This window comes from Pteronotus mesoamericanus, unplaced genomic scaffold (assembly GCF_021234165.1).
Source record: "Pteronotus mesoamericanus isolate MK-2021 breed Mesoamerican mustached bat unplaced genomic scaffold, CSHL_Meso_final contig_105, whole genome shotgun sequence".
Taxonomy (NCBI): Eukaryota; Metazoa; Chordata; class Mammalia; order Chiroptera; family Mormoopidae; genus Pteronotus; species Pteronotus mesoamericanus.
The window spans coordinates 914,848-942,782 of record NW_026555006.1 but is presented as its reverse complement, the minus strand read 5'-3'; the positions used below and the strand labels follow the sequence as shown (position 1 = coordinate 942,782).

The 27,935-nt window shown below is 36.9% G+C and overlaps 1 protein-coding gene across 1 annotated transcript in view; it reads right to left on the bottom strand.

Moving 5' to 3' along the window:
- LOC129069267 (selection and upkeep of intraepithelial T-cells protein 1-like) overlaps positions 1–27,935 on the bottom strand; it is a 59,449-nt gene that overhangs the window by 17,947 nt on the left and 13,567 nt on the right. The gene's annotated exons all lie outside the window — the stretch shown is intronic.

Here is a 27,935-nt window from a genome sequence, read left to right as displayed (position 1 = left end):
GTAATAAGAACAAGCAAGCTGATAAATATCACTTCTTTCTTGTTGTATTTTGTAATGTCCCCCCTCACTTATGCAGCCTAAATTGCATCCCCCAAATAAACTCTCAGTAACAAGTTTGGGCTCTTTTTCTAGAAATCTTATATTAAAAAAAAAAAAAAGACACTGCTAAGATAGGAAGATGGGCATTGGCATGCTGAATTGAGGGACAAACGAGTATATTTAGTTTCATATATTCAACAGTTCAGCAAAGCCAGATTCATGAAGGATCTTAACTATGTCAATAAATAAAAATTAGATTTCACTGGCTAGAATATGGAGTGCTTATATGCAAATATAAATGCTATGCTTCCATTCTGGTATTAGTTCTTTATAATACAAGAATATAAAATAATGTATTAAAGGAGAGAAAAGTTACAGATTAGATGTCTCATGCAATGGTTTGATTTACCCATTAAAAAGAAAATGGAGTTGGAAAAAATAATATAGATGAAAACAATGACATGGATTGGAGGTAGACATTTGTAAAACTTTAACTGATAAAAGAGCTCATATCCTGAATATATGTTTTAAATTTTTTAATTACACAAACTATTTTTAAGGCAGATAAGTCAAAAGAAAAATAGTCAAAAGATCTGAACAGTTTCAATATAAAAAAAAAAAAAATCCAGATAGCAGTGAAGGGAGCCCCAGTACAGCTAGCAGCTAACTCCTCAACAGAAACACTGCAAGCCAGAAGGGAATGACAAGAAATATTCCAAGTCATGAAAAGCAAAGGCCTGCAACCAAGACTGCTCTACCCAGCAAGGCTCTCAATTAAAATGGAAGGTGAAATAAGGAGTTTCCCAGACAAAAGACGGCTAGAGGAATACACCTCCACCAAACCAGCATCACACGATATGCTAAAGGGACTGCTTTAAGAAGATGAAGAAAAAGAGTCTATAAATACCTAGTTCCTTTCACAGTCACCAAAACTTGATATTACCAATGTTTTTAATACTTATTAATCTGGTTGTGACAATGATGTGTTATTTTAATTGTTACTTTAGTATTTGTTGAAACTAAACATGTTTTTGTATATTTCTTGCCTATTTCTATTATTTTTTAAATTTATTTTTGGTATTCTTTATCCATTTTTTGATTAAATGTTTGTAGAATATTTTCCCTAAAAAAAAACTAGTAACCTTTTTTCAGTTATGTTGCAAATACCTTTCTATTCTATTACTTGTCTTTTAACTTTTTTCTTATGTATATTACTGTATAGTCTTAAAGGTTTAATATAGTAACATTGTCAATACTTTATTTTATAGCTTCTGGGTTTGAATATCATTTTACTTCAGGGTAAGAAAAATATTATTCAGTATTTTCTCCTAAAACTCCTTAGAGTTTACATATGATTTTTAACTCACCTGAATATTTTTTGTATAATGTGTGAAATAGGGCTCTATATTTGTTTTATTTCAAGTTATAGTGGTCCATGAGCCTTATTTGTTGAGTAAGCCTTATTTTCCCCATTGATTTGAAATATCAACTTAATCATATATTACATTGTTAGACAGATATATGCATTTGTTTCTAGAATGCTCATTTTATTTTATTTCATTGATCTACTTGATTAATTCTGTGCTGGTGTCATGTTGTTTAAATTGCTGAGACTTCATAATGTATTTAAATTTTTAATATTTTAAAATGGAATTTGATATTAAAAATTAAATAAAATCAATCTGCATTTTAAAAAAAGAAGGAAGGAACTTACCTTTTGTGACAGCATGGATGGAACTGGAAAATATTATGCCAAGTGAAATAAGCCAGTTAGTGAAAGACAAATACCATATGATCTCACCTGTAAGTGGAATCTATTCAACAAAATAAACTAATGAACAAAATAAGCCACAGGCATGGAAACATGGAGCAGACTGAAAGTGATCAGAGGGGATGGGGAAAGAGGACAATGGTGGAAAGAAGGGGAAGGGACTAGGCAAAGAAATGTATGAATGACCCATGGACATGGACAACAGAGTGGGGATTCACTGAGGGAGCAGGAAAGGAAGCAAGGGGCGGGTGGAGAAGGGCAAAGAGGGAACAACTGAGACAACCGTAATAGAATAAAAATGATTTTTTAAAAATTTTAAAAAATTGTTTACTAAAAAAAAATCATTAAAGACCTAGGTTTCTTCCAGATATTCTGGATGTAACCCCTCCACATCCTTACACAGCCACACATCCCAAATATGCCTGTGTGCAGCTGCTTATTTTCCCAGTTGAAGATATATGTACATCCCCTCAAAAGAGAAATACAGAGGTGGCAACCCCATCCAGTGTGGAGGGCTGTGTGTTCAAACTCATTTTTACCATTAGTATTTAACACAATTCTTAAGCAAGTACAAGTTTCAGCTTGACTTGCCTCTCCTTGAAAATAGAGCACAAAACAATGTTGTTTATTGTGTATCACATGATTTGAATCATTTAAATTTTGTATTAAGAAAAATTACAATTTATTGTCTTAAGAATATTATATCAGGGAAAATTGTGAATAATTGTTATAGTACGTGAAAATGGAAATAAAAAGGATAGTCCTTATCTTGATAAAGGCTACCTGTAGACATCTCCATAAACATAGTGGGGGAAACAACTTTTGGAATCTTTCTCTTTAAGTCTGAAGTTTTTATCTAACACAATAATGAAGTAAAGATGTTAGTGTAGCATAGGTATTAGAAACGAAGGAGAAAATGAATAAATGTGGATGATAAGACTTACACAGAAAGTGATAAGAAAATAGATAAATACAAAGAGATTTTAAAAATAGTACTACTTTTCACCAGTTTGATTAAATTATTTTAATAATGCATGAGATCTCTGTGGAGTTTTAAAAATACTTTTATATACTTGAATAACTGGACAACTTCATAATGTTCAGGGAGGAGAAATATTAACATTTTAAAGCTAAATCACCTCATATTAATATATAGACTCAATATAATTCTAACACAATGCTAGCAGAATATTAGGAACAATAAAATAGTTTAATCTTAAAATTATGTGAAAGAATTAATGTTTGCTAATAGCTAGGATAATTATAAAACAACAAAATGTTTTTCAAATTTATTCTACCAGATATTAAAACAGCCATAGTAAAAGAAAACACACAGACACAAACACACACACACACACACATACACAGAGTGGTCTTGATGTAAGAAAAAAACAAATCCAAATAAAACATAATAGAGAAACAAGAAAACTATCTGTGGTATTTAATACATATGGTATAAATTGGTCTTTCTCTGTTTGTCCCCTCAAATCCATCCTCACCCTTCTTCTCCTTACTCTGTAGCTTATGGAGGGAACCTCTACCAAGTCAGTCATCTGGGGTCCCTTCCTTTCTGCTCTGTGGGGGCCAAGGGTGGGAGACTAAAGACTGGAAGAGAAAGAAGCCAGACTAGCCCTTCTAGCTCCCTTTTGTTTTGGACCACATTTCAGTTGGTGGGCTCATTCTCTACAACTACAGCTCCTGCTTGTGGCCCATCACCCGTGGTTCTGGATCTCTCAGGCGATGGCAACAACACTATTTCATCCTTTGTTGTTCATGATGAGGAGAGACAACTCCGCATTAGCCAGGCCTTTAGGATCGTGTTAGCCCACTTAATTCCAGTTACTCTTAAATAACCATTTTCTTCATTTGATTATCCTCAGAATTTCATCTGACTCTGCCTTTTGTCCCCTGCCACAACACTAAGACACATAGAATCACATATTAATTGAAAAAGGATAAGCTCCTATGGAAAATTGGCTCACTTTATGGAAAAAATGTAATAAAATTCAGGATAATGTCTTTCTGACATTGAGGTGAAAAGGATTTCTAAATAAGTTACCAAAGTACAAACAATATGGAAAAATTAATTTTACAACTTACAATTATATATCTATGCTAAATTAAGAGCATTAATAGACAAAGCAGATTTCTGACATTTTGGAAAGATATTTTCAAAGACTAATAAGGAAAAAAAGATTTACCTAGAGCCATAGAAAATAACTGTAAATCATACAGGACAAAGATAGAAAATCTAACAAAGAATTGTTAAATTGTGTGAACAGGAAATCCACCAAAGGGTAAAACTGAATTGTTAAATCTGTATAAAGAAATTCATAATCTCATTAGTAATTGGTAAATGTAAATGCATAAAAAAAAGAGGAGATGCAGTTTTTCACTCATTGAATGGGCAAAATAAAGAAGTTGAATAATATTGAGTATTGATGTGGATTAGGACAATGGGAGATACATTCACTGAAGGTAGGAGTGAATATAAACTCAATTATTCTGCAATGTATTCTATTAATTTAGCATTAAATTAAAGATTCATATACTTGAGACATACAAAGGAGATATTTAGGTATATACCTCACAAAACTCCTTCACAGCTGTCCATGCAGACATGTAAAAAATGGTTTTTCACAGTTCATTTTGTCAAACTGGGTAGAAATAGGACAAGTTAAATACAAAGACATGGAAGGACTAAAAATCTTGGAAAAAATATACCATCTCAAAAGCAAGCCTATTAATATCTCATTATATTATTATCAGACAACATAGACTTTACGACAAAATATTAGCAGACATAAAGAAGAACAATTTCATAATAATGAAAACACTGCTCATCAAGAAAACATAGCAATTGTGCATATGCTCCTAATTAAAGAGATTTAAAAGACATGAAACAAAAACTGACCAAACGAAAAAAAGAAATAGACAAATCTTCACTATAGTTGCAGATTTTAATTCTCTTTTTTCAGTAATTGACAGGAAAAGTAAGGATAAATAAGCCTTTAAAAATTCTATTAAAATTTAACGCTATATTTATAGAAGACTATACCCAGACACTAAAATACACCTGGAACATTCACCAAGATAAATCAAATATCAGATCACTAAACAAGTCACAATAAACTCCAAAGAGCTAAAATCCTATAGAATACATTCTCTTACCACAGGGAATTAAAATAGAAACCATTTGTTTTAATCTAGCAAATAGCCAAATAATTGAAATTTAAACACATTACTAGATAACCCATGTGTTAAAGAAGAATTTAGAAGACAAATTAGAAGATGTTATTAACTGAATGAAAATTAAAACACACCACTTCAATATATGTGAGATAAAACTAAGGCAGAGTTTAGACAGAAAATTGTAGCTTTAAGTGTCCATGTAAAAGAAAAAACAACAAAGGGATTAAATCCATGTCTAAGCTTCTACCTTATGAAGATGGAAAATAGAAGCAAAATAAAATTTAAGAGGTTAGAAGAAATTAAAGACAAAACTAGAAATCAATGAAACAGAAAATAAGAAATAGAGACAGTCAATTAAATATAAAGATGGTTTCTTTGTAAAGGTAAACAAAATTGATAATTTTTTGGTAAGAGAGCAAAAAACAAGTGTGAGAAAGCAAATTGCCAATATAATTTATGAAAAGGAGGCATTCTGACAGATATTATACAAATATTGTAAACATTTGTATACTAGTAAATTCACAATGTAGATTACATGGACAGCTATTTTGAAAAAAAACACAAAATGCAAGAAATATGAATAGTGTATATTTATTGAAAAATTTGTATTTATATTTAAAGTTTTCTTACACAGCCCACATAGCTTTACTAGAGAATTTAATCAAATCAAACATTTAAGGAATAAAATAAGAAAACATACAACCATCTAGAGCAACTAATTTATTATACCATCGTTACCCTCCTACTAAAATAAGTCAAGAACTTTACAACAACAACAAGTAATGGAACAGTAGGAGCCAGGCTTTTTACAACCTTAAAAAGGAGCTAGAGATATAGAAAGAGAGAAAACTAGAATAGATTCTATGACATTGTGTGGGAGTTAAAGTGATAAAAAGTCATGGATTTTAATATACATGTAGATAGATAGATAAATGACAGAGAATAAATGTAGGATATGTATGTATATGTGTATGTATATTTATCTGTCTCTATATAGGGATATTTATTTGAGGTTTAACATGAAATCATACCAATAAAATTTATAGAAACACACATCCAGATTTAGCCATAACACAGATAATAAAGGACAAAGTAAAAGCAATGAAAAGTATTGGTTGAACATAGCTGTTTACATAAACTTAAATAATATTCCCCACAAAATAGTTATTCATAGAAATTATGGAAATATGTAAAATATGTTTTTACAATGGAGAAATATGGCAACAACATTTTAATCAAGTGATCAAAATTCCTACAAGAAAGAGGATAATTCAACATCATGTTCTACCAGAAATAATGCAAAGAGAATAACACAGAATTTAAATTATGTTGTAATTCAGCCTAAAGTAATTAATCTGAGTCTAATCAGGAAAAAACACCATATAACCCTGGCCAAGTGGCTTAGTTGGTTGGAGCAGTGTCCCAAAAACCAAAAAGTGAAAGGTTCAATCTCTGGTCAGGGCACATACCTAGGGAGGGGGTTTGATCCCTAGTCAGGGGGCATTTGGAAGGCCACTGACTGATGTTTGTCTCTTATATCAAAGTTTCTCTCTCTCTTTCCCCACAGATGAAGATTTTTTAAAAAGAAGAAAAAAAATCACACAAACTCAAATTGATGAATGTTCTACAAAATGACTGTCTCATAATTATCAAAAATGTCCAGGTCATTGGAGTGAAGGAAAAACTGAGGAATTTTGCAGATTTAAAAAGAATAAAGATACATGAAAAGCCAATACTATACATAATCTTGGATTGGATTCTTTTGCTATAAAGAACTTTATTGGGACAATAAAACTTTTATGGAGTCTTTGGGTGTATTGGTTCTTGAAACACTGATGAAAGTTGGAAACTGTTTCAAATTTTACGTAATAAGAAACTGTCACTTTCACCCTAAACCTAAGAATGTTGATAAGCTATGGAACGATAGCTTTTTAAAGCCCACAAGAGAGCTAAGGACTCATAGAAATCTAATGAACTAAAATTTCAGGAAGAAAAATCTTCCTAGGTAAAGAGACCTATTTCTAGCTTTTTTCACCTCTGGTGTCATTTTTCAGAGGAGGAAAAATCTGCATCTTCTATAGATAGTAGTAAGGCAAAATAAGCTAAACTTATTACAGTCATGCGTGGGCTGAGCTGACAAATTAAAAGAGCTCTTGCCACAGGGCAAGTCTGTATACATCTCCAGTTCTTTCCCATGGGAATTCAATTAGTGCCTAACAGTGTTGTACCAAAGACTAGGGACGGGACTTAAATGGTGAGAGAGATCCACTAAGGCATTGAGAGAGAATGTCCCTCAAGTACAAGACAGTGGCTGCTGACAATTGAGGGAAAGGCAGCAAATATGAGAGAAATTCTTCCTAGAGACTCCTTTAGCAATAGCATTACATTGGCCTTCTGACAGCTGGGGGCAGGGAAACAGGGGAGTGAAAGATCTCCTAAGAAACAGAACAGCTAATTATGACAAGAGAGCAAAAAGACTTCCCAAGTGAACCAAAAAGCTGGCTGTGGAATGTAAAGCAGAGAAGGATTTCTCAGAGGTCAGGAAGATGACAACTGGCTGGTAGAGCATAATGATATCCATACTACTTGCTCCCAGGTGCCTGTTAAAGGAAATCCCTGACCCCATTCCCAAAGCACTTCAAGTAAGTATTGAAACTGAATGAACTAAAAGCTGAAATTGCCCTGATGCACCTCAAATACAAATTAGGTTAATTTAGGCCCCCATATCTTTTTATGATTAGAGTTAGCATTCAGTTCTTAGAATTAGCATATCATTGTCTGATACACAATATATTTTCAAGATGTGAAGAAGGAATAAAATGTGACACATTATTAAGAGAGGAAAGAACCAGTAGAAGCAGATCCAAAGACGGCTCAGGTGTTTAATTTACAACTCAAGAACTTTAAGACAATTTTGATAAATAAAATAAAGTATCTAGTTAGAAAAGTGACAATATGCATGAACAGAGGGAAATTTCTTCAGAAATATGAACACTAAAAACCAAAATGGAAGTGCTAAATATAAAATATATGATATTAGATATAGAGAGTTAATTTAAATGAGTTGGCAACAGACAAGACACCGCAAAAGAAAGGAGCAGTAAACCTGAAGAAAAATTGCTGGAATCCAAACTGAACTTAAAAGATGAGGAAAAGTTTTTTTAAACGGAACAAGACACTTACAATATTAACAAAGGGCAAAAATGATATGATCATCTCAACAGATGCAGGAAAAAAATATTTCACAAAACTCAACATATAACAAAAACTCATAAAATAGGAATAGAAGAAAATATTCCATTCTGACAAAGGTTATCTACAGAAAACCTACAGCTACTGTCATAGTTAATGATGAAACATTAAATGCTTTTCCTTTAAGACAGAGACTAAAGCAAGGATGCTTGTCCTTATTACTTCTATTTAACAGTGTACTTTTCTTATCCAGTACAATAAGGCAAAAGTAAAGGCATAAAGATCACTGATTACATGAGAATATGTATAGAAGAACCCATGAAATCTACAAAAGACCTTAAAGCTAATAAATAAATTTAATAAGGCTACAGAAAATAAAAATTAAAAATAAAAATTAAAAAACTACAGTTATAAAATTAAATTTTAAAATACAGTGGAGGGTAGAGGGATTGAACAAAAAGAAAAAAGGATTCATGGACATGGACAACAATGTGTTGATTGCAGGGAAGAGGGAGGTATAAGGGGACTAAATGGTAATGAAAAAATACAATAAATTTTTTTTAATTTTTTTATTGCAAAGACCTTTTTTATTGTTGTTTATTATATTTGTCCCAATTTTTCCCTATTGCTCCCCACTTCACCACCCATCCCGGCTCACACAGTCAATCCTCACCCTGTTGTCCATGCCCATGGGTCATTAATACATATTCCTTGACTAGATATTTCCCCTATTTTTCCCCTCAACCTCCCTCCCCCTCTCTGGTTGCTGTCAGTCTGTTCTTTGTTTCCATGCCTCTGGTTCCATTTTGCTCATTTGTTTGTTTTGTTCATTAGATTCCACTTATAGGTGAGATCATACAGTATTTGTCTTTCATCACCTGGCTTATTTGAAACTAAAAAAATATACAACTAACCTGAAATTCCCATACATTTAAAAATGTAAAACAAAACCACCTTCTAAATAGCCCATGCATCAAAGAAAAAAATCATAGTGGAAAAAATACAGTTACAATAGAATAAAAATTAAACATATAGAAATACATCTAATAACATGAGTGTAGATTTTCACAATGAAAATTACAAAACATCTTTAAGCATTATTAAACTTATATGAATAGAGAGATATATTATGGCCAAAGATTGAAAAACTCAGTATTGTTTACAGTCCTTACTTTCAAATTTATCTATAAACTAAACAACCTAAAAATTCAAGCAGGTATTTGTTTGTTTGTTTGTTTGTTTGTTTTGTAAAAATTACATAGGGCATCAAAATTATATGGAAAAAAGCCTAGTAATTTTCAAAAGAAAAAAGTTGGCAACATAATTCTATTTAATCTCAAAATGTATTATAAAGGTATAATAATCAAAACAGTGTTGTATTGACAGAGGGATAGATGCATATATTGATAACTGATTTTTGATGTTTCGAAGTGCAGAAAAGTTGGTCTATTTCTGGACTCTGTTCTATTTCATCTATCTATTAGTGCATCTTTATAGCACTAGCACACTCTATTAGTGTAGTGTATATTGAGCTTTGAAATCAGACTGTCCAACTGAGTTCTTCATTTTTAAGAATAACCATGTAAATGGCTACAGATTTGAGGAAAAGTCACACCATCTTCCAAAAATACCTATTCACCTTTAGAAAACCAGCTTCTGGGTTGCTCTTGGGTTCTGGTAGAGACTGGATGCCTCGGAATGAGATACTGGTTGACCCTAAAGATCTAGACTGGTCCATGAACACCAGATGATAGATTGGCCAACTGGTCAGAATCTTGAAATGAACCAAGTAGGAAGCTTAGTGACAGGCACTCTGGTAAACTTCATGTGCGAATGCACCTCTCACAATGAGCACAAAGTATGAACATACTCACGAGTTATTTGCATGATTATTCAACGTGGGCAATTGCAGAGAAAGCTGTTAGTAATCAAGTGGACAAGGCATCCCATTCTGTGGATGTGAATCAGCCTTTTTTTGTGAGCGACGCTAGTATTTGTTGAATGGGCTTATATACAAAATAGCCATAGTGGTAGGGTGAGGCCTATGCATGAGCTCAACAAGATGGATTTTTCCCTCCCCATAGTTTCTGCCTACTGGCACCACTGGTTGCCCAACTGCCAATGGCAGGGATTAAACATTAAGCCCCATGTTTTCAACTATTCCCCTTGATGAGAATCTATTCTCCACTAATTGATTATATTGGACTTCTGCCACCACAGAGAAAATGGCGATTTTTCCTAACTGGATCGGATCATTGTCTCGTATATGTGTTTGCCTTCCTTGGCTGCAGTGCTTCGGCCAGCATCACCAAGAACAAGTTTATAACAATGCCTTATTGTCATCACGGTGTTTCATACTAGTGGTTTTTGGTTGAGGAACTAATTGTACCATAAAAGGTGCAGTAAAGAGCTCCCACTTACGAAATTGATCATACCGTATATTCCTTTACACAGAAGCAGCTGGTCTTACGGACCATGAGAATGTCCTATTGAAGACTCAGGGGTGACGCTAGCAGGAAAGCACCATCTACAAGGCTGCAACTCCACCCCATAAGACTGGTTCTTCCCCTTAAGAATCAGCATATCTTTCAATCAATGATTTACATGTGGTGCTATTTAATTCCATTGCCAAAGTACATAAGCTCGAGACTAAAGAGACAAAAGTGGGAGAGGTTCTCTTACTATCACACTCAATAATCCATTCATTGTACCCCGGCTTCCCATTCCCATAATTTTGAGCTCTGTCATTTTAAAGATCTTCTCAAGGGAGGAATAACTTCACAAATATGAGCAATATTTGCCTGGTATCATGGAAGCTCAGACTGCCATCTGGCCAACTTATGCTTACTCATTGGTGAAATCTAAAGAACAACAGTTAAAAAAATAACAAAACTAAAATAGACTCATAGACTCAGAGAAAAGACTGGTGGTTGCCAAAGAGGAGGGATGTCGGAGGACTAGGTAAAAAAGGTGAAAGGGTTAAGAAGTACACATTGGTAGTTACAAAATTGTCCTGGGGATGTAAAGTACAGCATAGAAAATACAGTCCAGAATATTGTAATAACTCTATATTGTACCAGGTGGGTACTGGAAATATCAAGGGGAACACTTTATAAATTGAATGATTATCTATCTACTACCCTTCACACCTAAATACTAAATACTAAATAATATTTAAACTATAATTGAAAAATAAAATTTTAAAAGAAGCCAAAAAATAAAAATAAACAAAAAGCATGCCCCTATTTTATTATATATTTCTTACATATACAGTATATATTTTATATTTTTATATATATTTCTTTATTATTCATTTATACATCTCCACTAGGAGAGCATGAATGTATCTATAATGACCTGACTCTAAATCATACACTGTGGCACATTGGCATTTGGCCTTTTAAGTTTCTGAAGATGGCCATGCCTTAAATCTGAGGGAGACCTTCAGGAAAAATCATAATGAATCATTGTCTTAAAGAGGAATATGTATCTCTTGCTCTTATCTTGAACTTGGACATACTTCCAAGCTTCTGTTAGTGTCTATAACCTATTTGACAAAAGAGAAGGCAAAATTTTTTTCTCCATCTGCTTTTCCCAGAAAGTATTTGCTTCTGAGCTCATCGTGGAAATCAAATAGTTTATCTCTGTGAGCTTTCCTAAAATGATCCAGTAGCAAATTTCTCTTCTTAGAACAGAGCACGAACCAGCATAGTTTAAAAAAAAGAGGGGTTCATCTTGTATGTTTTAATTATTGTTGTTCTATTACAGTTGTCCCAATTTCCCCCTTTTGCCCTCCTCCATCCACTCCCCCCCGCTCCCACAGTCAGCTCCCACACTGTCCACGTTCATGGGTCATTCATACATGTTCTTTGACTGACCCCTTCCCCTTCTTTCCACCATCATCCCCCGCACGCTGCTGCTCTGGCAAAGTCAGTCGGTTCTATGTTTCCATGTCTCTGGTTCTATTTTGCTCTTTAGTTTATTTTGTTCATTAGATTCATCTTATAAAGAGATCATATGATATTTGTCTTTCACCGGCTGGCTGTGAAAAAAAGAGATTTAAAAAAAAATACAGAATGGAACCTGAAAATGGCCACTGCTAGGTTGGAAGAGGAGGATTAGACTACTCACCTATATGTGACTTAATCCATAAAAAATTTGAATAAATCCTCACTCCTTTCCCGTTCCCAGGAACACACCATAGTTGTTGCAGCTACATGATGAGAACGAAGCAAGCTCACTTGCAGCGGTGATTCAAATGAGCAGACTCAAGTCAAGCCAAGGCAAGTCACCACCAGCAACAGAAACAGCAGCAGAAGTACATCAAAGTATCAGCCAAATTCCTAAATGAAGGAAATCCCCTGTCAAATATCACATTACAAAATTCAATTTTGTATTTTTTTCTGTGATAATGATTTCTTCTGTAATTCCAAGTATCATCAGCTGTCATTGTTTTTCTGAAATCCTAAAGAAATTAAAATAATCCTCACATTTGGGTAAAAAGAAGGAATCACTCAGAGAAGAGACTTGAATCCGACCCCCTGGAAATTATGATCAAGAGGATAGCAGAGATTAGTATTTTGTGAGTTAGTGTCCAGAGTGAGGATGTCGTTTTTCATCAGCCACTGAGGGTGGGCACTACGCTTGCCCAGCAGGCACTCCCAAAAGGAACTCACACTTTAACATCTCAGTGTATAACATAGTCACACTCAAAAACACAACTCCCGCCTTTGCAGCTTGGACCAGTATCTTGCTTGTGTCCAAACAGGATGCCCCAGTCTCTCAAAAGTAACTTATTAGAGATTTCTACTGTATAAAACCCCAGACTATAGACAACAGCCACCCACAGTCTCTTGCTCCACATATCAAAGCTCTTTTGGGGATGAGGTCAATTCATCATTGGTTATTATTATCATTGGGAATTATGTCTCAATGAGATAAAAAACCAGTTATAGTAGAAAAGTGGGTAAGAAAGACTGAAGGTAAAAAGATATGGTCAGAAGTTAATATTTTTTCTTTTTATTGTTGTTGAATTACAGTTTTTATTGTTGTTTAATTACAATTGTCCCTATTTCCCCCCATTACTCTCCCCCTGCCCTACCCACCCCCACCTCCCACATTCAATCCTTCCCCCTCCCATTGTCTTTGTCCATGGGTCCTTCACGCATGTTCCTTGATGACCCTTCCCCTTCTTTCCTCTTTTATCCCCTTCCCCCCTCCCCTCTAGTTACTGTCAGTTTGTTTTTTATTTCCATGTCTCTGGTTCTATTTTGCTTGCCTGTTTTGTTGATGAGATTCCACTTACAGGTGAGATCATGTCATCTCACCTGTAAGATATCAATATTTTTTATCCTAAGATTTTAGACACATGACATAGTTTTTGGTAATGACAAGCGAGGTCTAAGAGGGCTAATAAATAACAACTCCTTATCGCCAATAAAATTGCTGGCTTGGTTTAAGAACCTAATGGGCTTGTTAACACTCCCTGGTCACCCATCCTTCCCACTCCTGTTATCCTGAGACCACCTGAAAAGAAATTGGTGCTTGAAGAGTAAGTATATTGCTTAGGATTTTATACTAGTCTGAGTTTAGAAAAGAAATTGAATCCCTGTGGTCATTGACTTTTGACCAATTATCTCCGAGCAAATGGAGAAAAATTTGGGCTAATACTGTCACCAACTAGCCATACAACTTTCTTTTCTTTTGATGATGGAAATACAGTTGTGGAGCAAGAGACCAGTCTGGGGAAGTTTTCTTTTCATGGAAATCACAGGAATGGTTTCCTTAAGTAAGTCTTTTTTTTTCTGGCTGAAATATGTAAAATGAGTTTGTGGTAAGTGGCTGGGGAGTTTTATGGAACATGTTTTTCTCTTAAACTAACAGGATAAAGGACATTGTTGTGGTGTGAGCGCCCAAAGAGGAGTTCAGGTGAAAGTTTTTGGAGTGAAGGTCAAAGAACTTTGAAACTAAGGGTATTGGATGGCTTGTCCTTATGGTCACTGGAACACCATCTGGTTATACAAGGAACTGTCCTGAATAGAAACAGAGTAAATGCTAATAACTCCTATGTATCAAGAGCCTACCATTGTTCTCAGAGTGTTAGGTATTTTATAAGTATTGGCTCTAGTTCCAACAACTCTCCTTCAAGATAGATTACACTGTCCCAAATGCATAGGTAGCCAGACTTTTTTATCTTAAATGAATGAGGGGAAGTGATGTGAAAGTTGGTAGATAGCAAAGTCAAAAACATAAAAGTAGTAGTGTCTTGTTTGGATCGCAACAATAACGAAGAAAGATGGAGTTGTACTTAATAAGAAAAGAACATGACTTCTAAGGAAGTATATGGGAGGTTTATAAAGTGCTGCCTCTCTTCCTGACTCTGTGGTCTTTTGTGGGAGAGAAAAAAGCAATTAGTGACACCCACTTGGTGGGAGGTAGTTTCCATGCGGCTGAGTCAAGTTTTCTTTAAGGGAGTGCATTAATTAAGATTCTCCAGAGGAAAAAAGTCAGTAGAATGTATATATACATATTTATTCTACATCATGAAAACGTGGGTTTTGTCAGGTCTATGATGTATGGGACTGGCCAGGAGTATGGAAACCCAGGAAAGGGTTAATTTTCAGTCTTGGATCCAAAGGTAGAATCTTTTCTTCTTCAGGGGACCTCAAACTTTTCTCTTAAGGCTTTTAACTGATTGAATGTGGGCCACCCACATTATTGAAGGTAACCTGCTTTATTCAAAGTCTGCTGATTTCAATATTAATAAAATCTTAAAAATATCTTTGGAGCAACATCTAGTCTGCTGCTTGAACAAAAACTGGGAACCATGACCTACCCAAGTTGACATAAAAATTAACCAACAGAGGGAGGAAGAAAGAATTATATAAATAAGGCAAAGCTATGGATAGAGTGAATTTACATAGAATGAGTATCCTGGGTCAATAGATAAAATGGGTAGAAAACAAATGAAAGAGTAAAGGTATAAAAAGACACATGAGAAGAGGATATTGCAGGAGTTTGAATTTTGAAGTGGAATGTAATGACAAAGACAAGAAGCATGGTGAGATTAATATTTTTCAAAAGAGCTAGGGAGGTCTCCCTACTGTTGGAAGCCTGAGCAGGTTAATAAACTGGGTCTTTTTCACTGTTGAAATGGAGTGTTGCTCAGGCACCATTCTGATTTCTGGGTGAAGATCTTCTCTTACTTAGGAGCAGAAAGTGATAAACCACCTTAGCTGCAACTCAATGTCAGTCCCTCCTTGCAGTCAGGAAGCCCTAAGCTCTGTAAATAGATTTGAGAAAAACAAAAGTCTTTCTATGCTACTTAGTTGAAATACTAGCTATCCCAGCCTTTTCTCAACCCTCTAGCCTGCATTTTTAATATGTGTATTATCAGATTTGAGATGCCTTTGAGATCAAAGTAGGCATGGCAAACATATCATTTCCCTACTTTATATTTCTGAGACTCACCCAGTCCATTTCTCCCAGTTCAGAACCCAACTGGCTTCACAAATCTTGTCTAGAACTGATTTATGGGAGCTGTTCTTCACTGGAATTTGGTCTGCTTTTGTCTGTGTACCTGCATGTGTGAGCATTGTTTCTGCCATGGTTCCTTCTAAATTCTTGAGAATGGCCCAGACCAGTGTGACTCAGTTTGTTGGGCATTGTCCCACAAAGAGGAAGGTCACAGGTTTGATTCCCAGTCAGGGCGCATGCCTGGGTTGCAGGTTCTGTCCCCCGTTAGGACACATATGAGGGGCAACCAACTGATGTTTCTCTCTCACATTGATTCTCTCCCTCTCTTTCTTCCTCCCTTCCTCGATCTCTAAAAATAAATAAATAATATCTAAATAAATTCTTGAGAATGATGCTCTAGCACTGCTCCTTGCCTTGGTCCAACCCAACTTTGTTCCAGAGGGCACTTCATGCAGCATCACAATGAAGCATATTCTAAGCCTGTTCTGAGAGCACTGCTGACAATAGCTTTAGGTAGGGAGGCACATACATAGCAAAACAAAATAAAGAAAACCCAGCAATAATAAAACCTCCCCTGCCCATTCTGCTCTTTCAGGCTATTTTAGCTGATTCCCTGAGCTCTGGGATCCTGATCCCTGCCAGTCTGCTGATTAACTGCCTGCTCAACATGCCTCACCTGAAATAGATCCTGGATTCTTCTTTTACTGACTGCCCGGATCCCCCAAAAAAGGGGAACTCCAAATTTTGATGCCCTCGTGGTCTATGTGATAACCCCCGCCACTCACACTTTGTGAAATAACTGTGAAGTAACAGTCACACTGGCCTATGTTATAAAACCTGCTTTTGCTGTGTGCTTCATGACCTGTGGCAAGTCTTTATGCAAGAGAAATATTAAACTTGATCTCAGAGTATTACTGTATGTATTAAATGGAGCTAAGTGTCATGTTTTTGAAACCAAACTACCACACTGCTGAACAAAGGGCAGTGCTGAGTCAATTAAACACAAACATGGTGAATGTGGATATGACTTTGACATCCCACTTGTATTTATCTGGAGCAAGGGAAACTTAAGGACCTTGGTCCTGCTTACCAATGAACCAGAAAAACTTGATTATCATAGCCTTTGTAGCAGTCAAACATGATAATTCTGCACAGGTGTCACTCTGCGCGGCAGCTCTAGGGGCGCGCCACTGCGGGGGAGCGCCGGGGGGAGCGCAGTGCGCCCTGAAACCTGAGGGAAGCCGGCTGGGGCCCGCTGAGGTGGGAGCAGGGCTCTGAAACCTGCAGAGCCCGTCCCGGGGTTGTCACAGATGAGCGGGAATAAACACAAAACGTTGCAAACACTTCTCTGTTTGCCATGAGAGCAGACGGGGGCACTTCCCTCCCACTGGAGAAGGCGGTGACACATCCCTCGGGAAGCCCGTGGCACATCCCCTAGTGGGGAAGGCCCTGTCTCCCTTTGTTCCAAGGCTCTTATTGAAAAACTTATCAGTGGGCTAGGCGACAGGAATGCATACATACACTCATTACATTAACATGTTAAGTTTCACAGAGCATAGATACTATTAAGAAAACAAGTGACAGGAATTCACTGACTTACATGGGTCCAGGAGGAGACCAGTATAAACAAAAGAGAATGAAGATAAGGGCAAGTGCCTTAATTATAAAGGGTAAGGGGTGCAAATAATGTGAAGGTCCTTCGCAGCATGAGCTGACCAGAGATCCGGGGAAAGAACAAAGCACACTTTAAAGAAATTATTTTTAGGCCTGATTTCCCTGGCAACCGCCAGACCTGATTTAGAGCTGACTCCCGCACTGCTTCAAGCCTGAGCCAGGTGTGGGGAGGGGACCAAGAGATAAGGAGACTGCTTCTCGGCTGCAATGAGGACTCTGGCCGTGTCGAAGCCAAGCCGAGAGGTGTGGAGACCTTTTTGCCCCTTCTCCATGCCCCCTAATTTCTTATCTGCTGCCAATATTGGCCAATACCTGTCTTAGGTTGCCCCTCCCCCAAGGGATCTTACCCATCATTGGCTATTTGACCATCTGTGGCAAAGCAGAGAGGCAGGGGCAGGAGGGGACAGACCAAATCTCCTCAGGAGCCTGATTCTCCAAGGCCTCTTGATTATTTCCAGCCATGGGATCCTCCAGCCTGTTGGCAGGGTTACAGCTCCTGAAACCAGGTGGGGTGTTTCCCAACGTGCAGGCATGGAGGCATAGACCATTCACTAGACAAAAGGTTTCTGAAAAGAGGAAAAGGTTCTTCCTCTTGCAATTATATCTTGTAAGATACTATCTAGCTATCAAAACTGTTGAATTTGGGCATGTCAGAGAAATAGATTTTTTCAGTCCTGCCACTCTTTTACCCACTCTACTACTCGAGCTGAGTTCTTGTTCCTGAATATTTGAGGAGAAAAAGAGAGGGAAGAGTGAGAAACATTGTTCTCTTATACTGCCCCCAACACACGTCCTCTCTTTGTAGGTACGATTTATACGGCAGACAATTCATAAACTGGAAAAGCAGGAGTTACAGTTTCCATAGGCTCTCAGTAGATATAGCATATGTAGAATTATGTGTGTTACCTTAAGTAAGGCCTTTTCTAGCTGAAATACCATAGAAGATGGGATTGTAGATGGGGAGCCACAGCAGACACCCACAACCTGAAACACCGAGGGGACAACTTTGTAAAGTAGATGATTGTCTGACAGCTTTGCTGTACACCTGAAACTAATACAAAATAATGTTGAATGCAAACTGTAACTGAAAATAAAATTTTTAAAATAATAATAAATGGAATTCACACACACACACACACACACACGCGCACAGAAGCATGACAGAAACTTTTTTTGCCAGATAGGAGTTTGGACTGAAAAGAAGATATGAACAGAAGCCTCGGAGAGAATCCAAGTTATTCTGGATTATACTCTACTGACTAAATATAAAATAGAAAGAATAATTGACAATAGCATCTGCCTTTCCTTGCACTGCCATTCCATTCTTTAGATATGCCGTTTGATTCCTTCAGTTGAGATCTCTCTCCTGGCCCTGCCTGGAGCTGTTTTCTCTAGTCTGGACTACTGCCTTGTTTCAGTAGGTTCTGATAGGAGATGGAAGTCAGGAAGGGAAGAGGGGTGGCCAAAATGAAAAGAAGTCTGTGTCTTCATATGACTTTTCTTTCAAATTAAACAACTTTGCTTCTCTAAAACAGATACGGTTGTGCATTATTTTAAGCAACTGTCTTATACTTTCTAAAGCCTCGTTTACTTATTACTAATATGGTAAGAAATAGCTCACCAACCTTCCTTATAATCATGATGGTCCTTGAAGCAGGTAATGTGAGAACACCGCTTTGTTTGAAAAGAAAACAGCAATGGACATAGTCGCTAAAGAGATGACAGTGTTCTTGCATTTATACAACATAATATTCCAGAGAGCCCCTCCATCCTAGAGATTTGTCTTTTCTTCCCATATTCAACCAGAATGTCTGGGGTCTAGGAATCAGCAGCCAGCCAAATTCTGTCATACTGTTTGTTTTTTTATAAAGTGAAGGGCATCTGTTGGAGCCAGAATTCATAGGAAAAAAATGAAGGAATCCCAATGGAAACAGAAGCTGATATAGAGGCCCAGTCCTTAAATACAGCAAATGCAGAACAAAAGGAGGATATCTAGACAGAGTTCATACAGGCCACTTGGATCTGCTTGGTCCTCAGAAGGCATTCTAACAGATTGTGGTCACTAATGTTAGTGGGAGGAGGCAGAATCCAGGAGCAATTCTCTTAAAGACTACCAGGTCCTAGATTACAAAGACTTGGAAATCTGCTAGTTAATGATAAGCAGCCAAACGCCAACTTCTAGGAGAACTGACAGAGGCAATAACTTAGGATCAGAAGCACTATCTCTATCAGGGTGAATTAGAGCCAAGCAGAAACTCTATGCCAAAGAAAATAGGGTTCCAGGCAGAGCCAGGGCCAACATTAGGACTAAAGAAATCAAGCAGGGATTTTTAAAAATATAATAAAGCTTCAAGAAGTAGATGGCGTTGTTAATCTTCCCTTGTAATAACCTGATCTTATTCCTAGCATCTCAAAACCAGTCAAAAAGAAAAATCTCTCCGGTCATCTTAAATTTAGGAAAACTAATGCTCAGAGAAGAGTAAAGAGCTAAGAGGGGACATAGTAAAGCTTCACAAGTCACATCTGAATATTGTGGAACTTGAAAGATTGTGTGTCACACCAGGACTAAGCAGTAGGATGGATACCCTACAAACTCCCGAAAGCACTAGGAAGCCTCTAACATTCATCCTCCATTTCCCACAGTGGTAAGTCCCTCGGCAGAGGCATTGTCTTGAGAGACAGCAGGTATGAGAAAGAGCTTGGCCTTTGAAATTAAAATCCTAACTGTGAGCCAGAAGGTTGAAGAGCAGCAGTCATGGGGGCTTTGATTAACTGGTAAGGATAAAAGGAGGCTACAAGCGGGAGTCTCCCCCTTTAAGGCAAAATTGGAGACTTCTGTCAGTTTGGGGATTCCTGAGGGGTCATAGGCCAGAACCTGGGAGCATAAAGGAGACAGAAAACTCTTCTGGCAGCTTCAGAAATAAGAGCTAGATATGACAGAATGGGAAACAAAATTTACTCAATGTACATGTGATCCAGATCTCATTTGTGTATCTCCTTCCTTAATGTCCTAGATGAAGAAGAGCCCTTGAACCCTAACTAGTTCCATATTTTGGGGAAGTCCGGAAACCTCTGAAATTTCTATAGAATCAAAATATCGATGTCACCTGTATCTTTAGCTACTACAGTAAAGCATTCTATCCCTGTTTAGTTTCCACATAAGCCCAAAAGCAGACCTCAGTGACTTTAATAATTTCCACAAGTGACTGAATATCCCAAGCCTTTGTAATGTTCATTGCTCTACCAGTGACTTGCCGTTCATGGAAGTGTTACATGGCCATATGATACTATTGTAATGACCTCCTTTTCTTCTCTCCTTTTCCTTTCAGATTCTCTATCCCATGCAGAGAAAATACTTTCAACGTGTCTGGTGTGTATGATTTTCTCACCTTTCACAGAAGTCTTGGCCCTAGCTGAAGCCTAGGCTTATCTCTATCTGCCTACCTAAAGATGGTTCAGCAAGTCATAGTTTCAAATAAAAGCAATATGCTCTCTGAGATAAGATGATCAAATATCTCACCACCGGCAAAAGAGAAACATATTTTCTACTTAATTACTTTTTCCTGAGAATGATATTTATAATGTGATTTTTTTTTTATCTGAGTTTGGCTAGGTCACATACAAGCAAACTAGAAATTAAAAAGAAGGACCAATCCCCTGGGTGAGGCAGCAATTTTGGCACAGGCGAACGGGATCATGCAAGCTCAGTTAGGCAGATCTTAATCTCCAAAATATGTTATGAAATATTATAAGAAGGATAGGACTGTAAACCGGACCAGTGTCCTGTTTAAAAAGTCTATGAGGGCCCTGAAGGGTGTGGCTCAGTGGGTGGATCATCATCCTGCAAACAAAAAGATTGCCAATTTGATTCCCGTTCAGGGTACATGCCTGGGTTGTGGTCCAGGTCCCGGGTTGGGGGCGTGCGAGAGACAGCCCATCAATGTTTCCTTGTACATCAATGTTTCTCTCCCCTTCTTTCTCCCTCCCTCCTGCTCCTAAGAATAAATAAATAAAATCTAAAAATAAAAAGCCTATGAGGTATGTGCTCATGCTATTTATTAGGTGATAGTGTCAGAGGAAGCTGGAGCCTTGTGGGAACACACATAAAAGTAGAAAGAAAGTCAGGCCCCAGATGGCTAGAAACAAGGGTAGGGATGCAGACACCAAACCATGGACCCCAGAAGAATTTGTGAAAGCTTGACAAGGGCCTCATGCAAAGAGAACAGAGGTTACAGAGAGAAGAAAGGCAGGCACTCTTTTAGTCAATTCAGGCTGCTATAACAAAGTACTATAGACAGGGTAGCTTATAAACTCAAGAAATTAATTTCTAACAACTCCGGCGGCCGGAAGTCTGAGGTCAGGGTGTCAGTGCAGTCTCGTCCCTGTGAAGGCCTTCTTCCAGGCTGCAAGCTGCTATCTTCTCGTAACCTCACATGGTGGAAAGAAGGAAACTGAGCTCTCTGGTGTCTCTTTAATACGAGCATTCATCCCATTTGTGAGGACTCCACTCTCATGACCTAAATTACCCCTCAAAGGCCCCACCTCCTAATCCTATCACATTGAGGGGTTGGTTTTCAATATATAAATTTTAGCAAGACACAAAAATACCATCTCTTACAGGCGCTCAGACAGGAGAACATATAATTGGACTTTGTTGCTCATTCTTGATACATAAAAGGATGGTGAAATGGGAGTGGGGGGTATAAGATTAGTGTATATACCTATATATATTATGAATTTGATGTGTTTGCGCTAGACATCTTTATCATTATGTACCATTATAAAATCTTCTTCTTTATCTCTACTAATGCTTTGTGCCTTATAACATATTTTGTCTGATACTAGAATAGCTACATTACCTTTCTTTTGGTTGCTTTTTGCAAAGGATATCTTTATCCATTCTTTTACTTTTAAATCATTTTGTATTCTTATAATGAAAGTGTCTTGCTCCGCAAGCACATCAAAATTACAACTAAACTACAGAACAGCCATTCAGAACCACCTGCAATATGGTTGAGTGGAAATCCTGCAACTAGGGAATTAAAGAAGAAACCTCATCAAGACTGGTAGGAGGGACAGAGACACCAAATAGGCTGTTCCCACCCCCACAGGTGGTGAATAACAATTGGGAGGGATATCTTGGCTGCAGAGGTGCCCCACTGAGAAGCGAGGGGGCCCAGCCTCAAACCAGGTCCCCCAGCCCAGGGTTCCAGTGCCAGGAAGAAAAGTCCCTGTAAGTTCTGGCTGCAAAAACCAGCAAGGTCTGAGGCTGAGGGAGAGGGAGGGCTTCAGGAGTCCCATGTGTTCCTCTTAAAGGGCCTGCACACAAACTTACTCAGACTCACTTCCTCTGAGCACCAGTGCAGGGACGTCAGCTTAAAAGGCATCGGAGGTAAGCCAAAGACCAGAAATTGGAAAGGCAAGTGACATTTTGATACAATAACTATCTGTCTGGCTTGCCCAGGCCAATCCATAATTATGCTGGTTGTTTCCAGAGTAATTATTAACACTCCCTTTTATTTTCAGAAGTGCCCTAGCTTGGATGACGACAGACTTGTGAGAATTAAGCCATTTGTTCAAGGACACACAGCTCAAGTGTGGCAGCACTGGAATTCAAACCAGGCTCCCTGGCTCCGCATTCTGTGTTCTTTCCACTGCTATTAAATATTACTAATCTGGACTAGCAGGCTGAATCAGTAAATTTTCACAAATGAAATTTAAGAAAAGTGAATTATAACCATTACTTTCAAGGCTGTACCACATTTCATACTTAAGGCAATAAATGTTGGCACATAAAAACCCTTAGGGATTGGTCTTAATGAATAAATAAGATGTACATACAATGTAAGCATCTGGTGTTAAAGAGATTGAAATATGTATTTTCTTAAGTACGTCAAACACTTAGGATTTACATTTTCCATTTGCCCACATGTTTTCCCCATTACCAAACAGAGATAAAAGTCGATGTTTAAATGGTCATGAATTTCAATGAATTTCAAGTCAGTAGAATTCAGATTAAATTGTTTTATGTGAATTAATAAAACTAATGAAATCGATCACTATTCATAAAAGGTTAAAATATCAGGTAAAAATTTTAATACCATGTAAAATAGCATAAACTGTAAAAATTATATATCACTTCCTTTTAAATATCAAATTACAAAATGGTGGTTCTTTTAAAAGAGAGAGAAACTTGAGGGTGTATTTGCAAAGAATTTTTCCTTAGAGAAGTATTTAAAAATATTAAAAATGTCTCTAGAAAAAAATAAACATAAAAAAAGGAAAGTGTGTCTTATGGAAGAAGGATTTTGAACTTTTTAACCGTTGTGGCAATATTATTCTTCTATTTGAAGTATTTAGTCCATTTATTTTTAATGAAATTTCTAATACAGCTGCATTACTATGCACCATCTTACTATTTATTTTCTATTTGGTCTGTCTGGGTTACAGTATTTTACCTCCTTTATTTTCTTCTTATTAATTAATCAACTTTGTATTATTTTATTTGTGGTTCTTTAAATTAGATAATATTCTTTTCTCATTTTCTCCTCTTTCCTGTCTTTTTGTGAATTAAATAAATGTTTTCACTTTACTCTTCCATCTATTAAATTTTTAGTTTTACATGCTGTTGCTCTTTAGTAGTTACCCTAGAGATTACATCATTCATCCTTGATTTATTACCATAATACAAATTACTCTTACATAGATTACTTTTACCATGTAATAATTTGTAATAATACATACCACTTTTAATATGTAATATATAATAATATGTATTTTACCACTTCCTAATACTGCTTGATCTTCAGAACTTTTACATTTCAGTTAGTTCCTCCCATCTTTTGCACTATTATTTTATTCATATTAGTTATACATATGTATTCTACAATATAATACATTTCAATTCTTAAGTCATAAATATCATTTATCCACATATTTATCTTGTCTTGTGTTCTTTATTCTTTCCAGCCCTTTCATATTTTCATTCTTCTGCTTGAAGAAATTTCTTTAGTGTTGTTCTAGGAGCAAATCTACTGATGACATATGCTCTCAGCTTTTATGTCTCAAAAAATATTTTATTTTATCTTATTTTCTGAAGAATATGTTTACTGGGCATAGAAGTCTAAGTTGTTATGGGTGTGGGTGTGTGTGTTGTTCAGCATTTCATAGATTATCCCACTGACTTACCAACTCTATAGGTTCTGTTAGGAAGTCCTCTAACAACCTTGTACCTTCAAAATTAATTTGCTTTTCTGGATATAGAAATGTGTTCAGAACTATTTTGTAGTAAGTCAGAAGATTATATTATCTTTGTGAAATCAGTAAACCCACTGAAAAGTGTAATGTGATAGCTCAGAAATGCAGCATTTCAAATCAGCGTGCTACATCAGAGAAACTCCATTTTCCCCCATGGACAACAAGAGTGTAGCCTTTGAATAGCTCTATTCACGGCTTGATAATCTTTGTGCTAGAGCTTCCCAATTAAAGTGCAGTAGATGAATTTTAGGTGAGCCAAGGGATACTTACCCCTTAGTTTTCATAGTGGCCAGGCCAGGCAAGGGGGCTGGACTTCTCGGAAGGGTCTCCTCATGCTAGAAGCTGACAGGAAGCCCTCAGATGGTGGCCAATGCCCAGTGGGAACTGATGGGGGGCATAAGTCCCTACAATCCACTGAGCGGGTTCAAAAGTGTTCCTTTCTGAGCTCCTCAGGAGTGAGGCGTGTGGCCTGAGGATTGACCATTGGGAGGAAGGATGGGCAGGCTACACAGAGGTCCTAGTGGTCACAGCTTCATATGGTGACCCCAAATCTCTATCTTAAAATTTTTCATGTATTTTCTAACATTTTACAACTGAAATTCTAAAGGGGAAAAGCTATCGGTGTGTCCAAAACACCATTCATGAAGTAAAAAGTCTGTCAAAGAAAAATAATTGCAGTGAACATGATTTTTAAAGAGGTACTTTTTTCTCCATGTGGTGAAATGAATTCTAAATCGGCCCCCAGGGATCTCCACCACTTACATTCACTCCCTTGTGTAATCCCCTCCCTTTTGGTATAGGCTGGTCTATCAACTGATAGATTTTTCAACCAATAGACTACCTTAATGTTGGGACATTTACTTCTGTGATTAGTTATGAAAGATTCTGACTTCTATTTTGCTAATGCATTCTCTCCTTGCTGGCTTTGATGAAACAAGTTGCCATGCTGAGAAATTTCACGTAGCAAGGAACTAAGAGTGGCTTCCAGCTAACAGTCAGCTAGGACATGAGGCACCCAGCCCAACAGCCCAAAAGTTGCTGAATCCTGCTGACGAACACGTAACTGATTTAGGGAGAAGATCGTTCTCCATCAAACCTTCAAGTGAGACCCTTACCATGGCTCATAACTTAATTAGATCTTCATGAGAAACCCTGAAACAGAGAACCCACAATAAGCCATACCCAGTTTCTCAACCTACAGAAACTATAAAATAATAAATGTGCATAAATTTTAATCTGTCAACATTGAGGTAATTTGTTATGCAGCAGAAGTTAATTAATACATTCACTATGAAAGAGCCCTTGTATAGCAATTAGAAAAATGCACACCTGAATGGGAAAAAAATGGATGGCAAAAAAGTAAATCAAAAATTCATAGAAGGATATATATATATATATATATATATATATATATATATATATACCTTAAAATACTCTGTGTCTTCTAATTTCCTTAGAACATAAATCAGGTTTGTGTTGGGGGTTGTTAACTACAGTATTTATAATGGTAAAGTTTTAGGAACAATCTAAGACTCTCTTACAATATATTTTCATAATCCAAGTATTTCTCTAATATACGGTTTTTTTCCCCCTTACATGGCATGAAGATGAGAAAGAGGCAGTTCAGGTGTAATATGCTGACTTGACTCCATTAAATCATCAGGAATGAAGACCTTTTATTATTTCTGCCTTGTCATCCTGAATTAGTTGGCTTTGATCCTCAAGGTCAGTTCATGATCATGATAACTTGTAGAGCTCAAGCCATTATGTTCTCTTCCCAAGCACAAAGAATGAGGAATAGGGAAAGGTTAAATGGCACATGGCAGCCACATCAGGGCTCTTAAAAGCTTCCATCTAGGCCCACCCAACATCCCATTTGTAATTCCTTTTCTGCAAGGGATGCTGTGGATTGTAGTATCTAAGCTGAGCACATTGCCACCCCCTTGTAAGTACATCAGTCAGGGCCAAGTCAGGAGACTAAAACCATCCCAGATTTTCAATATGGAAACTTTAACATAAATTACTGTTGCCTAGAGCAGTCAAATGTGGCCAATTGCTCAATAAACTCTGCTCGGAAGTAGTAAATACAAAAGAGTAACCCCGAGCTAAGAACAAATATGAAATAAAAAAACTAAAGAGTAAAAGAGTGTTCTGCACCAAGTGAATATTTACATCTCTTTGAGGAAGGCATAGCCACCACCGATACATGTGTTCTGCCATTGGCACACATACTGACAGAGGAGATTGGCCAATTCTGGTCTGTAAAGCAGCCTACTTCTGATGAGAATTTGGGAAGGCTGGAGATGCTCTGTCAAAGTTTCCCAGTGTGGCAGAAGGGTAGATGGATCAGAACTGTTCTGTAGAAGTAGACTGCCACTGCCAGAGGGCGTAGGAAGGCTGTAGTTTCTCAGGAGTGGCTGCTAGCTAAAGATTGTGATCTGTAGACACAGCTGGAGCTCTTCCACTTGGCTGCTACTGTGCTGGGTGGGACTTTCTGTAAAAGTGAACCAGGTCAGGTTGATTCATAATATTGTTGAAGTCTCCTACTGACTTCCTACTTATAAATCAATTGTTGAGGGAGAGAGTTTTGAAATCTCCAAATAAATATATGAATTTGCCTATTTCTCCTTTTAGTTCCATCAGTATTTGCTTCGTATATTTTAAAACTCTGTTATTAAGTACCTAATGATTTTAAATTCTTATGTCGCCTAGTAGAATATTCCTTTTACAGTTATGAAATGACTCCCTTATCCTAGGTAATATTTTTGTTCTAAAATCTACTTTTTTGATATTAATATAGCCACTTTAGTTTTCCTTCGATGAGTGCTAACATCATTTCTTTCCCCACCCTACGACTGTGACCTAACTGTGCCCTTTTTTTAAAGTGGGTTTCTTGTAGGCAGTGTATAATTGCTTTTTTTATATTTGATGATCTCTGTCTTTTAATTGAGATGCATAGACTATGTACATTTAATATGATTAGGGATATGATTGGATTTAAATCTACCATCTTGCTCTTTGTTTTTATTCATCCCATTTGTTCTTTTTCATTTTAAATGCAATATTATTTTATTATGGAAACTTGTAAATACACACAGAAATAGAAAGATTAATAAATCTATTTCTTTCTATTAATAAATAGAAAGATATAATAAAACTCTTACGCTTTCAGAGAAAGTATGGCCCTGCTGTTGGCTTTGTTTTGGCTTTCCAGCCTCTAGCAGTGTGAGAGAATGAAGTCCTGTTGTTCTAAATTACATGGCCTGTGGTACTTCGTTGTGGAAACCCTGGAAAACTAATGCATTGGGGAAGTTCTTCAACTTGTAGAAAGAAG